The sequence below is a fragment of the Chrysochloris asiatica genome, unplaced genomic scaffold (genome assembly GCF_000296735.1).
Source record: "Chrysochloris asiatica unplaced genomic scaffold, ChrAsi1.0 scaffold00353, whole genome shotgun sequence".
Taxonomy (NCBI): domain Eukaryota; kingdom Metazoa; phylum Chordata; class Mammalia; order Afrosoricida; family Chrysochloridae; genus Chrysochloris; species Chrysochloris asiatica.
This window is the reverse complement of record NW_006408871.1, coordinates 1,334,467-1,349,299: the sequence shown is the minus strand read 5'-3', so window position 1 is coordinate 1,349,299 and position 14,833 is coordinate 1,334,467.

Here is a 14,833-nt window from a genome sequence, read left to right as displayed (position 1 = left end):
AAGACATGGTCTATTCTAGAGAATGTTCCATGTGCACTGGAAAAGAATGTGTATTGGGCTGTTGTTGGGTTGAATGCCCTGTACAAATCTATGAGGTCCACTTGACTGATTGTGTTATTCACTTCCTCTGTGTCTTTGTTGTTCTATCCTTTTTTGAAAGTGGTGTATTAATATCTTCCACTGTTATTTTAGATTTGTCTATTTCTTTTTTCAAATCTATCAGAGCTTGCTTTATAGATTTTGGAGTTCTTTCATTGGGAGCAGAGATATTTATTATGGTTTTGCCATTTTCTTCAGTTGACCCTTTAATCATGAGGTAATGTCCATCTTTATGTATTATGATGGGTTTTGCCTTAAAGTGTATTTTATCAGAGATTAGTATTGCCACTCTTGCTAATTTTTGATTGCACTGGACTGTGAACCACAAGGTGGATAGTTCAAATCTACCAGCTGCTTCTCAGAAACCCTATACAGGGTCACTAAGAGTCAGAACTGACTTGACAGTACTTTAACAACATCAACAACAATAATACTATACACACCCTAAATATGGGTCATGAATGCTCTAAGCTGATGTTTCTCAACTGAGGAACTTTGACATTTGGGGCAGTACAAATCTCCATTGTAGGGGATTATTTTTCACATTGTTATGTGCTTGGCAACCCACTCCTCCAGGCACTGAATTCCAGAAGCATCACTTCTCTGTTCCCATTATTCTGATGAAAAATGTCTTCACATACATTAAAACATTACCAGGAAGGACTGGGTAGAACAATGACTGGTCTAAACTAATTATAACAAACCTACCCTCTAGTTACCAGATTCTAGTAGCTATGTGATCCACTCTGGGCATTGAGACCTAAGGGGTAAATGCTGAAGTGGCTTCAGGTAAAGGTTTTTGCTTACTTAATTGAAAGGACAAATGTAGCAGTTGCTGCTCCTTGCCTTTTTCTTCTTGCCTCGAAACTTGTTCAAAGTAGTGGAAATAATTTTCAACAACAGGCAACAAACCAATATTCCAAGAATAACCCCAAACTAAACTTTTTGCTCTCAAGATGATTCCAATTCATAGTGATCATGTAGGATAGTGTAGAACTGCCCCATAAGGTTTCCAAGGCATTGTAACTTTTACATAAGTAGACTGCCACATCTTTCTCAGAATTGCCGGTGGATTTAAACTACTATGCTTTGGGTTAGCAGCTGAGTATTTTACCCTCTGTGCCATCAAGGATCCTTCATGACAAGAATAGTGGAGTAAGCAGATAGAAGGAGTGTGGCTTTTAGAAGATTTGTTTCCAACTTTGTTGTTGTTGTTAAGTGTCATTGAGTCAATTCCAACTCATAACAACCCTGTGTAGATAGGGTTTCCAAGGAGTGGCTGGTGGGTTTGAACCAGCACTGACTCACCTAACTGTGGTTATGTGCCATCAGTTGATTTGGACTCAAACTGATACTATTGACATAGTTGAACTGTGATAGTCTTTATGGGCCCCAAATGTCTGTTGGTTTGTCCTGCTGTGGTGGCTTGTATGTTGCTGTTATGTTGGAAGCTATACTGCTTGTGTTTCAAACGTTAGTAGGGTTACCTATGGTAGAAAGCTTTCAGTGGCGCTTCCAGACTAAGAACAGACTAGTAAAAAGGAATAGGCATTTTACTTCTGAGGGTAGCACCTGAAATTTTTAAGAATAACAGCAATACATTGTCAAATGAAGAAAAGTTGTCTCCTCTCAGTAGTCTACCTTAATGATGTGGAACGAACAAAGTTTTTGTGACTCTCATTTGCTGATGTGGCACTACAAAATAAGAAGAAACAGCTGAAAACATCCACTAATAATCAGAACGTGGAAAGTGTGAAGTATGAATCATTGTAGGAAAATTGGAAATCCTAAAAATGAAGTGGAGTACATAAAAGTCCATATTCTAGGCATTCATGAGCTGAAATGGACTGGTATTGGCCATTTTGAAAAAGAAAGCATACCGTTTACTATGCTGGAAATGACAGATTCAAGTGGAATGGCATCATTCATCATCATAAAGAACATTTCAAGATCTTGAAATACAATGCTGTTGGTGATAGGATAATATCTATACAATATAGGGAAGACCAGCTAATACCACTATTTTTCAGATTTACATATCAACCACCAAAAATTGAAGAATTCTATCAATCTGAAATAGATCAAACATGCAATTAAGACTCATTCATAAATACTGGTTATTGAAATGTGGTAGTTAGAAAATTATGTGGGAGAGCACATGATAGACTTTTGCAAGACCAACGACTTATTCATTGCAAATACATTTTTTTTTCCTCAATGACATAGCTAGTAACTATACATGTGTACCTCGACATCTGGAACACACAGGAACCATATTGACTACATTTGGTGGGAAGAGACAATGATGAAGCTCAATATTATTAGTCAAAACAAGACCAGGGCCTGACTGTGCAAGTTCAGGCTGAAGCTGAGGAAAACATGGCCACAAGAGCCAAAGTATGACCTTGAATATCTCTCACCTGAATTCAGATGCTATATGAAAAACAGATTTGATGCATTGGAGACTAATGATAAAAAACCCGAAGTGTTGTAAAATCAAGAATGTTATATGTGAAAAAAATGAAAAGTCATTAAAAAGATAGGAAAGAAAGAAAAGACCAAAGTGATTGTCAGACAAGACTCTCAAACTTGCTCTTGAATGTAGAGTACTAACACTAATGGAAGAATTGAGGAAGTAAAAGAGCTGAACAGAAAATTTCATAGGCAAGCTAGAGAAGACTAAGTTTTACAATGAAATGTGTAAAAACCTGGAGTTGAAAAGCAAACACACTCAGCATTTCTCAGGCTGAAAGAACTGAAGAAAACATCTAATCCTGGACTTGCAATATTGAAGAATTCTTTGGGAAAAATCATAACAAACTAAGGATAATATCATGAATAATTGGAATTCCAGAACACTTAATTGTTCTCGTGAGGAAACTGTACCAGGAGACAGTCATTCTAACAGAACAAAAGAATATTAAATGGTTTAATCAGGAAAGGTGTGCTCCAGGATTGTATCCTTTCAACATACTTATTCAATATGTATGCTAAACAAAAAAATCCAAGAAGCTGAACTATAATGAAGAAGGATGTGGCATCAAACTTGGAGAAAGACTCATTAATAACCTGCAATATGCAGATGACACAATTTTGCATCATGGCAGAAGCAAGGAAGGTGAGATTTAGTCATGTACTTTTGACATTGTAAGTAAATGAAGAGCATCCCTCCCACAGCACTCTCTACTCAGCTGGATTTGATAATTCATTGCATTGGTCACACAAAACTCAAGATACCATACTCACAATTATGGGTTTATTAGGGAAGTTAATAGGTTACAATCCAGGGTTAGAAATGTTCAAGGCACAGTTCTTTATGTAGGGGCAGTTTCTCCTCTTTCTGGCCTCCACCCTGCTCTGATAATATTACTAAGCTCTTTTAAGGCTGTTGATAAATGCTCACAGAGCACACCGCTCCACCGTCAGCATCAGCCAGAAGACACACATCTCTAGCTCCATGGGTCAGCAAGCCTAGCTCTCCCAATTAAGTGCCCACTCTATATGCAAGCTTTCTCTCCAAAGTCATTCAGTTTTACTTGTTCTGTGGGTTGGGAAGCCTACCAATGTCTCATGCTCTGACTCTTAATTCTGTTACTATTAGAGCATTCTGTCTTTTGGCTGAAGAGGTTCAAGGTGCAGGAATTTTGGGGTCCAATGGGCGTGCTCCACTCTGGGCTCTTTCTTGTTGGTAGTGAGATACCCCCTTCTGAGACAGTTTATTTTAAACCCATGTTAGTGTTGCAAATTTTTACAATCACAATTAACCACTCACAGCTGAATCGTATAATCCTATCAGCATTTTCTCCCACCTTCTCTTACCCAGACCCATCAAGGCAAAAACTTTGCTTGGCGTTATCAAGACTATGGGTAGAAGATTCATATGAAGTAATTCATTGTGTGGCAGACATGTTATCAGGAGGGACCAGTCCCTGAAAAAGGTTATCATGCTTCGTAAAGTAGAGGGTCAGCAAAAAAGAGGAAGACCTCCAAGGAGATGTAGTGACACAGTGGTTGCAACAATGGATTGAAGCATAACAAACGTGGTGATGGCACAAGACTGGGTAGTGTTTCATTCTGTCATGCGTAGGGTTGCTATGAGTTGGAGCTGACTTGACATCACCTACCAACAACAACAATCTTTATAGGAGCAGGTCTTTTCTCCAGCAGTGTGGCAGTGGTTTTGCACTGCCAACCATTGGGCTACTGCCTACCATGGCTTCCTGAAAAAATAATTTTCTTTTTATTCTATGTATTGTTAATCAGATTTTCTATTACTTGCTGCTAAATACACTCCTGATAGCATAAAAGCTCTGGGTTCTTGAATCGATATCAGTATGAAGTAAGAATTATTTAAACAATTTCAATCAAATGCTTTTTCCCAAGGTCCTTTATGAGCTCAGAGGGGAAAAAAAAATCACTCTATTGTGAAATGCTACTTGGAAATGTTTTTAAAAGTGACAACTGAAATGAATATTTTCACATATATTTAGAAATAAACCTAAAAAACAAAATCCATTGGGAAAATAGTCATAATAATGTTTTCTCCCACTCAAAATCTAGAGGTTTTCGTTCTGCTGTACATAGGTTTGCTATGAGTTGGAACTGACTTAACAGCATCTAACATTACTAACAACAGATGTTTTAAAAAAAACTTGATTCAAGAAATTTCAAATAGATTTTGAGGGGAAGAGTTTGATTGTTTTACTTTGAGATACAAACTGACTTGGAAAGCCAGGCTTGTTATTTAATATAGTATGTATTAGGTTAGGTAAATAGAAACAATGGATAGAACTGTTTCAGCTTGGCATTTGAGACCCTTTAAGAATCACATTTCTGGCTTATTCATGTGTCCTTTTTCAATTGTAATGTTATCTTGCATGACTATATGTTCATGTTTATAGACTATCCAGCATTTTATCCTCTGCTACTTGTCTTCAGATACCTTCATTTCCATTTTACTACCCAACTCTTTTTCATGACTACATCTTGGACTTTGTTATAATCCAGCCTTTCTTCCTCAGAAATAATAAAACATCGTACAACTTCCTAGACTACAGAGACTCTGATTTTATTACTCTCACTGTTCTACTTCCTTGGTCTCATGCTTACCTTTGTTGTTGTTGTTAAGGGCCGTTGAGTCAGTTCCAATCCATAGTTACCCTGGATAGGGTTTCTGAGGAGCAACTAGTGAGCTTAAACTGCCAATCGTGAGGTTCATACCGACTTTGCAGTCCAATTCATTAACCCACAGCACTACACCAGGACTCCTATGCTTACCTTTAGGCTCCAACTATCTTAATTTGTGCTATTGGTCACTTCCTGTTTTTATTTTCTTCATTACTGAGTTTGATTTCTATGATCCATCATTTCAACTACTTTTAAAGCAGTTTTTTATTTATTATTATTATTTAAAGCTTCTTTACCTTTTATATGAAGTCCTGGTGTAGCATTGTGGGTTAATGCACTGGACTGCAAGTTTGTTTTGAACTGCAAGTTCAGCGGTTCAAGTTCACCAGTTACTCCTCAGAAACCCTATCTATCCAGGGTTGCTATGAGTTGGAACTGACTCAACAGCACATAACAACAACAACCTTTTATATACCCTGGAAATCATTTTATACTATTCAGTTTTTTTCTTCTACTCTACACAGAAGTTCATTAAGAATTTTCCATTTTTCTTGGACTCCAAACACTTACCCTTTCCCGATTACTCATCTTTAAACGGATAAACATGTATAATACATCACAAAGAAAATCAGTACTATGCCTATGTTTACTCATTCCCTTTGCTATAATTCAGAAGCTAACCTTTCTTTTGTTTAAGGATAATCTCTCTACCTAAATTCTGGATTTCATTCCTTACCCCCTTCTCAGGGACCTTGCTCTATGAATTATTTATACTATCTTTCTGATATATTCCATTAGCCTGTAAATACAGCATAAGTTTCTCCATTTTTTAAACAAAGCATTCCTAGATCTCTCCTCCTTTTCTGGACCCTCTTAATGCCTTTATACTCCCTTGAAGCTAAACATCTTGAAAGGGTTGCTTAAACTTTGTGCTTCCACTGTTTCCTTTCCTATTCCTTTATTAACTCACTGAAATCTGGTATCTACCTCCACTGTTCTTCATTCGTTTCTTGACTTGGTTAAACACCTCCCTTCAAAGTCACCAGTGACTCTATTAGTGCCAGTAGACATTCCTCATTACTTAAGGTATTTGACCTTTTTAAAAAATATTTGACACTACTCATCTTGTTATATTTTCTTCCTTTAATCTCCATGACATCCTAGATTTCATTTTAATTTGTTGGGTGTTTTTTTAACTTATTTAATTTTTTTGGTGGACTTCTCTCCTTCAGGACCTTCTATAACCTTCTTTCATTCTACAGTTCTTGTACTAGTTCATCTATTCCCACAATTTTAAATATCAACCATATGTTGGTAATTCCCAACTGGGTGATTTCTACTCAGCAGTCAGCTCTGAAGTCCAAATCAAGATATCTATCTGTCTTTTAGATGTGTTTTCACTTGGCTGTTTTATAGGCATTTCAAAGCAACACAACCCATTATCTCTTTCCACAAGATTAGCCTCCATTGTTTCCAATCTTAGTCAATGGCATCATCCATTTACTCAAGTGAGATACTTGGAACTTGTCAGACAATCCTCCCTCTCTCTTATGTGCCATAACTAAAGATAACTGGATCCTATTTATTCTACTTTCAAAATGTTTCTTTTGTCTGCCCACTATTGAACTGCAAGGTGTCAAGACTGTCAATTAGAACAATAAGCCAAAGTGAAGTTAACAATCAAGTCTCTATTTACTTACTGCAATTGTGTAGTCAAGAAACAATAGAAAAGTGCTGGCTCCCCAGTGTGCATTCTTCCCCCCCCACCCCCCAAGCAATGGTAAAGAACAGTCAGATAGCATGCAGTGGGTGGAGAGTCTATGGCCCAGGAACTTTGAACAAGAGCTTCCTGCTTGCTTCTGCATCTGAGGGTGGGGATAGGGAAGTAGAAGGTAAGGACTATGAGTGGAGAAAAGTGTTGTAGGCCTCCATAAGGAGGGCTCTATAGAGGTTTCAATAAAAGTGTTTCAGAGGAGGCATCTTATATAAACCCTATCCTTAGAACTAATTCCAACTCATAGTGATCTTACTGGACATAGTAGACCTGTTCTATAGGGTTTCTGAGACTGTAAATCTTTGTAGGAGTAGACAGTCCCATATTTTTCCTGAAGAGTGCCAGGTGGGTTTGAACCATCAACCTTGAGATTAGCAGTACAATGTTTAACCCATATTGCAGCCAGGACAGAGGCCTATAAAATAGAGGTACCTGGGTTAGAAATGCAGATATACATATAAACTTGTCTGGCCTCAGGGAACCTGAATCCTAGACAGCAACTCTCTCCAAAGATTGCAGTAATTGACTTTGCTTTGTCTGGTGTAGGGAGGGTAGCTTCACCCCATGAGATGTGTCAGGAAAAAACTTTTAAAATTGCGGATGGTCAGTCCTGATGGGTCATGCATAGGTTTTTCCTGGGGCTGCACTTCTTACCCTTTTCTCTCTATCCTTATGCTATTCTTCTCATTTGAATTAATTCGATAACCTTTTTCTTCTCTGTGCTTTAGTCTTTCCCTCATTCAGTCTATTGAAATGTACATATTAATATATTATTCACCTGTTTAAAATCTTTCAGTGATTTCCAGTTGCTCTCCACCTCATTTCACTCACTGCTGTCCAGTCAGTTCTGACTCATAGTGACTCTGTGTAGTGTTTCTGAGTTGGTAAATCTTTATGGGATCAGATAGACTTATATTTCTCCTGCAAAGCAGCTGGTGGGTATAAACTGCTGAACTTTCAGCTAATAGTCCAATGTTTAGTCCTACACCAGGGCTCATTTATAGTCTTTTAAGAATGGCTTAATCATGGTTTTTAAGTATGGCTTGGAAGGCCCTGACTACTTCTTTACACTTATCAGTAAAGGTCATATTTTGTTTTTTGTGGAGTTGTTTTAGTTTTCTTCAGCTTTATCTACATATCTACATATGCTAAACTTGCATATGTACAGTTGATGGTTTGTTATACAGTTGTCCCTTGCCTTGTTTTGACTGATGATGTTGACCTTTTCCTCATCTCTTTCCACAGAGGTAGTCAATTTGATTCCTGTATATTCCATCTGGTAAGGTCTACAAGTATAGTTGCCATTTATGTTGTTGAAAAAAGGTGTTTGCAATGACTAAGTCCTTGGTCTTGCAAATTCTATCATGTCATCTCCAGTATCATTTATATTACCAAGGCCATCTTTTTCCAACTACTGATCCTTTCTCTTTGTTTCCAGCTTTTACATTCTGCTTACCAGTAATTATCAATGCATCTGATTGCATGTTTGATTCATTTCAATAGGTAAATCTGAATAATAGTGATATTACCTGGTCTTCCTGATAGGTGTATGGTTATTATCTGATCACAGACAACATTATACTTCAAGATAGATCTTGAAATGTTCTTTTTTTTTTCTTTTACTTTCTTTGAATTGAGTGAATGTTTACAGACAAGATCATCAGTTTTACATTCAACAAATCATATACTTTGTTTTACTATTGTTGAGTCAATTCTAACTCATAGTGACCCTATAGAACAGAACAGAACTGCTCCATTGGGTTTCTGAGATTTTCAGTCTTTATGGGAACCGGCTTGATGGCACTTAACAACAACAACATGGGAGCAGACAACCTCATCTTTCTCTCACTGATTGGCTGGTAGTTTTGGACCCCTGATCTTGTGGCTAGAAGCCTAATACGTAACTCACTGCAATACCAGGGATCCTTGTGGGCGTATGTAGCTGTATCTATATGCAGGTCTATATACATATAAGTGTATGCATCCATATATATTTATGTATACAGTAAAACATAGAACAAAAATGAATATTTCTTATACTTAAGCAAACACTTCACAGGATTGGTTTAAAGGGTCTAAAGAGCTAGGACACAGAAAAACTTGGTCAGTGGCATAATGTAGTACATAAAGTTCTTATTTTGCATTCTAGTTTTGTGAGTAGTGTAGGGGTTCTTAAAAGCTTGTGATGGCCATCTAAGATACAATAATTAGTCTCACATGTCTGGAGTAAAAGAGAAAGAAGGAAATCAAAGACTCAGAGAAGAAACCAGTTTACAGCATTAATAATCTACACGAACCACAATTTCATCACCCCTGAGACTAGAAGAACAAAATATTGCCCAGTTACCATTAGTAACCCTTAGGATCAAGAACACAGTAGATGGATTCTGATAGAATGATAGCAAAATTCAGAACAAAATTAAAATTCTTTAAAAAAAGCCCAGAATTATTGGACTGGTTGAAACTGGAGGACTTTCTGAGACTATCACCCTGACATAAGGCAGTATTAGTGTAGAGGGTATTTAAAGTCAGTCTCTTTGGTTTTTAATTAAAAAAATTTTTTTTTCAACTTTTTATTGTGAATTGAGTGAAAGTTTACAGAGCAGATCATTATTTTTACATTTAACAAATCAAATACTTGGGAGGACAACTTAGACATTGGCTACCTAAAATGGTGGAGAGGGGCGCTATAAAGGCACAAAGTGACTGGCTTACAAATTTTCAAGAGGGAGTTTAGTTTCAGAGTGTGTGTGGGAAGGTAGAATCCACACTGAATAGTTCTCATCTTATCTAGATAGGTCTGGTGAAAAGATATGGAGATAAGATTCTTATGATACAATAGTGAGTAATTGTTACCATGATTCATTATGACTGTCACAACTGTAAAGATAGAAGGTCTGCAACAAAAAACGGGGAGTAGTTAATCTTTTAGTCCAGGAACAGAGGACCCTAGTACCATAAAGGGAGATGAGAACGAGCAGAATGTGGGACCTTATCCACAATGACACCAGAGATGGAGGCAGACAGGAGGACATGCAGAAATAGAGCAGCTGAGGACTTCAGACTCATGGAAAGAGAAAGGCTGTGTGCTGGTGGCCAGGAGGCAGGCTTGCAGAATGTGCCCTTTGGTTGTTTAAAAGATTATATCTTCCTGAGTGTTTTTGTGTATATCTCCCCAAAACACAAAAGAAAACAAAAAACAGAGGGAATAGAAGCAAGAACTGTTGAATAATGATGCATGGAGGAGATCGTAATCATTGCAATGAAATAATGATGTTAAAAACTGATGTTCTCCCATGTAAACTATCACTCAATTCACAATAGAAACTTAAAAAAGAAAACGAAGATAAAGAAAAAAACACAAACAAACCTTGGTTTTATTTCAATGATTTCAATCTCCTCAGTGTAATATCACTTATCCCACTTAATTCCTGTGATTCTTGCTTTTGTTCTTTCTACCCAACCCTTCTGATTTTTTTCCTTTGGTAATAATTGGCTGAAAATTGAGCCATAAGGATGAGTTCAGGTATAGGTCTGAAAGGTGACCAAGTGCCACAGTCCTAGGTTCCTCCAACCTCTTTCTGACCAATAACCTGGTCTTTTTAATAAATTTTGTGTTTTTTCCACATTTTCTCCCACTCTGTTCAGCACCTTCTAATATGATTCTCTTCAGAGTGGTTGGTAGTGGTAACTGGACACCATCTAGTTCTTCTGATCTCAGGGTCTTGGAGACTGATATTCACATATTTCATTAGTCTATTGAATGCATTGATTCCAGATACCTTCAATTCTTATCACTCTTTGTTCTTCCACACTGGGAGAGACCAATATTGCACCTTAGATGGCAGCTCATAAGCTTTTAAGACCTCAGTCACTTCTCATAAAAGTAGGATGTAGAACATTTATTTTCGTGGCCTATCTTATGTCAGTTGACTCTGGTGTTCCCCAAGTAAAGTCAATCTCTTTTGAGACACAAAAGAGCAGGTTAAACAAGCAAGCTTAATGGGGTAAGACAGGTGCCATATTTAACAAAAATCACCAGGGTGCACAAGAGCAGAAGCTGAGAAGAGATAAGACCATTCCCCAAAGTGCCATCAGAGAGAAAAAGGCTTTTCCTAGAGCTGGCACTCTGAATTTGGGCTTCTAGTTTCTTAAACTTTGAGAAAAGAAATTACTATTATTTGTCATTAAAGCTACCCACTTGTTGTAAGTAAGATAGTCTATTTTATTCTAAGGTATAAAAGAAGATAAAAGACAAAATTAGACAATTTATACTAAAGAATATCAACTTAAAATGTGTTTAAAACTACCAGGAATATCTTCATCATAAAGTAAGAATTAGAAGAGAACTATGCTTATTTATCACTAAGAAATGATCTTATTTTTAGGTGGTTGTGGTGGTCTTAAAGGTGGGAATATGGATGGATGGGGAGTGAAATCCTTATTTTTGTATTTCTAATTATACCTACCCGTCTCCACATAGAGCTTGCTCTAAACGTCATGTGTAGAAAGAGTGCTGATTCTCAAGTAAGAACACCTGGTTTGAATCCTTTGCCCTCACTAGCTGGGTGCTTTTGAATATATCCCAATTCTTTTGAGTTTTAATATCTTCGTCATAACAACTTCCCTACATACCTCATGGCTTATCCAGAGGATCAAATGAGATTATATATGTGCAGCTAGTTTATACATGTAAGACTATTATTATTCTCTATAGGTATTGCATTGAGTGTCTGATATTGGGACACTATGTGTTCCAGTCTATGTTTCTCTTATTTGTTTAGCTGTTTAAATACTCCAGAGTTGCAGAATAGTTTATTATATTATAGTGTAGCATAATTATTTAAAGATGCAAATATGACAGATATGCATATACTTCAAGACCCCACCCCACTCCCCCTTATTACTTTTAAATATAAGCCAGCACCTAGGACACAGTTTTCCTAGTTTGTTCTTTTTGGAGACATTCAAACTCTTCTGTAAGCTGATTGGTGTCCATTCTTCCCACACAGCTGCAGTTGAACCTGTGCAATTGCCTCCAGAGGATTGTCTTGGCTCCGATTTATTGGATAATTGCCTATTTGGACAACTTTGCCTTGGATAATTTCCCTTTGTCTAGCCTTGAGACTCATAAATCCATGCACAGGGGGACAGATTTTAGAAAATGATATTTGGCCATAGATAGTTGCAATTTCAAGACCCTTTCAAAGGGTGATAATGACAGATTTTTACTGGACATTGTTAAGTTTTCAAAGCTTTGAAGAAATATTCTGGGACCCAGATTATATATGCATCAATGTAGAAAATGCATTGCTTATCCATCAACCTGTTCTAAAATGTTAAGGTCATGAATAAGAATGTTCCACACCCCATAAAATACTTCTCCTGCAGTATAACATGACCGAGAGGGAATATTATTAAATATGTAGGAGTTCTACTTTGGTATTCAGCTGAGATATAGTTCTTGGTACTGTAAAATGAGAAAGAAAAAGACCCATTTCCTTCAAAGTATGTTTTCTTTGTAATAATTAATGTTTATAGAGGAATATACAGGATACATATATATATATATATATATATATATATAAATTTTTTCCCTATTCCTTCTTCATCTCTGAATTTAATTTTTCTGGTTTCATCATGGAAATCTGGCTGAATGGCCTGAATGGTTATTTCATCTGTGAAATCTGTAGGGCATAGTTAGGTTTCCCAGAAATCACTGTGTGCTAAATGAAGATCATTCAGAAAGAAGGATACAGCTATATACTATTTCTAGAAAAAAATAAAAAGAAATAATGTCAAGAGTCATCAGAGAAATTTAGAGATGCTTTCTGCAGGATTTTCAGATTTCAACAAAATTGTTTTACCCTGAATAATGGTAGGTTTAGTCTTAGCCAAAATGCAACTGGGCAATCTGTTACTTCCCATATGGAAAGCAACTGCTCAAGTAAATTATATAATTGTACATTACAACTTTGTTTCTGTCATACATTATAAATTTAATTCTATTCAAAACTGAGACCACTGCATAATTTAGCCAAGTTTAGTGTTGCTCCAACTAGCTCTTCTTGTTGTGGTTAAAGCCAGAAAAAACAACAAAAAAAGTTCATTTGTATATTTTTCTTTACCTGGCTTCTAAGAAATAGGCATTTTTGTCCGTATTTTTTAGGGAAGGTCACCATTATTCTGATTTGGAGATCCAATCAAGGTTTCTAAAGTCTATAATTTATTCAAACAAGCACCTAGTAGGAAAGGATAATTATTTATTCCATTGTATTCATTTTTTTATTTTCTCATAAGTGAGATACTTAGTAAGAATATTTATAGAGAATCTGTAGAACCTCAAAGTTATTACATAGGCCTTTTAATTTTCTCACAATGGTATTCTGCCTTGAGAGAGCTGAGCTCATGGTCTCACTGGGCTGGTGCATGTGAGGTAGTGCAAAATGTTCCTGGTTTTGTCATGTTGGCAAAGAAAATTATACCAGTTCCATGATTGTCAGAATGATGCAGCACCTCTGAGGAAAGGGATTACTACTTGATTAAAGATAGGTTGGGGTGAGCCTTGCCAAATGTTGAGTGGGGTTTATTGAATACCTTATAAACACAAAGGAAAAATTCTGTGCATTTCAGTTATGAGAAAATAGAAGTGTTGATAAGAGAAAGAACATGAAAATGGGAAAATAATATTTATTTTATGTGTCCTTTTCACAGGCAAATGGGTGAAGTTTGAAAGGCCCTGTTAAGTTGCCATTGAGTTGATTCTGACTCACAGCGATCCTGTATAGGATTTCTGAGTAGCAGCTGGTAGGTTTTAACCACCATCTTGTGTTTATAATAGACCTGTGGTCCAGTGTACACCACACCAGGACAGATTCCTCAAAAACGTTCTAGAATTTACTTTCAGAAAAACTATTAACTTAAGTGAGATAGGTGGAATAACTGAGACATATTACCGGTCTGAATCCTTACCCATGATTTTGTTTCCTGTTATTCAAGTGAAGATATTTTATACAGTCACAATCAGATTTATCCCTTGTAAAATTACAATGTTTAAAATATTTTAGGACTTCTCAGACTAAAATAATATGTTCTAAATATAGGCCTTGCCATTAAATTACAAACCCTAAAATTTATTACCTACCACATCAGTCCTGGTGTGGCGCTGTGGGTTAATGAACTAGACTGCAAAGCCATTTGAATTGCAAGGTCAATGGTTCAAGCTCACCAGTTGCTCCTTGGAAACCCTATACAGGGTCGCTTTGGGTAGGAACTGACTCGATGGCACTTAACAGCAACAACAACAACATCAGTATTAATAGCAAAGTTTAAATAAAAAAATAAGAAACAGCAAATTCTGGTGAGGATGTGGAGAGACTAGGAACCTTGTACATTGTTGGTGGGTTTGTAAGTAGCTCAACCTCCTCTGTGGGAAATGGTATGGTGCTTCCTCAGGAAGTTGAAAATAAAAATATCACGTGACCCAGAATCTGTATACTTGGTATGTATCCACAAGAAATAAGAATCAGGATATGTGTTGATATATACACACCGATGTTATTACAGCACTATTCACAATAGCAAAAAGATGGATACAGCCTGAATGCCTATCAGTGGAAGAATGGATAAACAGACTTTGGTATATACACACAATGCAATACTATACTATAGCGAAGAATAATGAATCTGTGAATTATCTCATAATATGGATGAACCTGGAGGACATTATGCTGAGTGAAATTAGTCAATCAAAAAAGGACAAATATTATATAAGATCACTATTGTAAAAATTCAAGAAAAGGTTTTCATGCTAAAAGAAACTTTTTTTTTTTT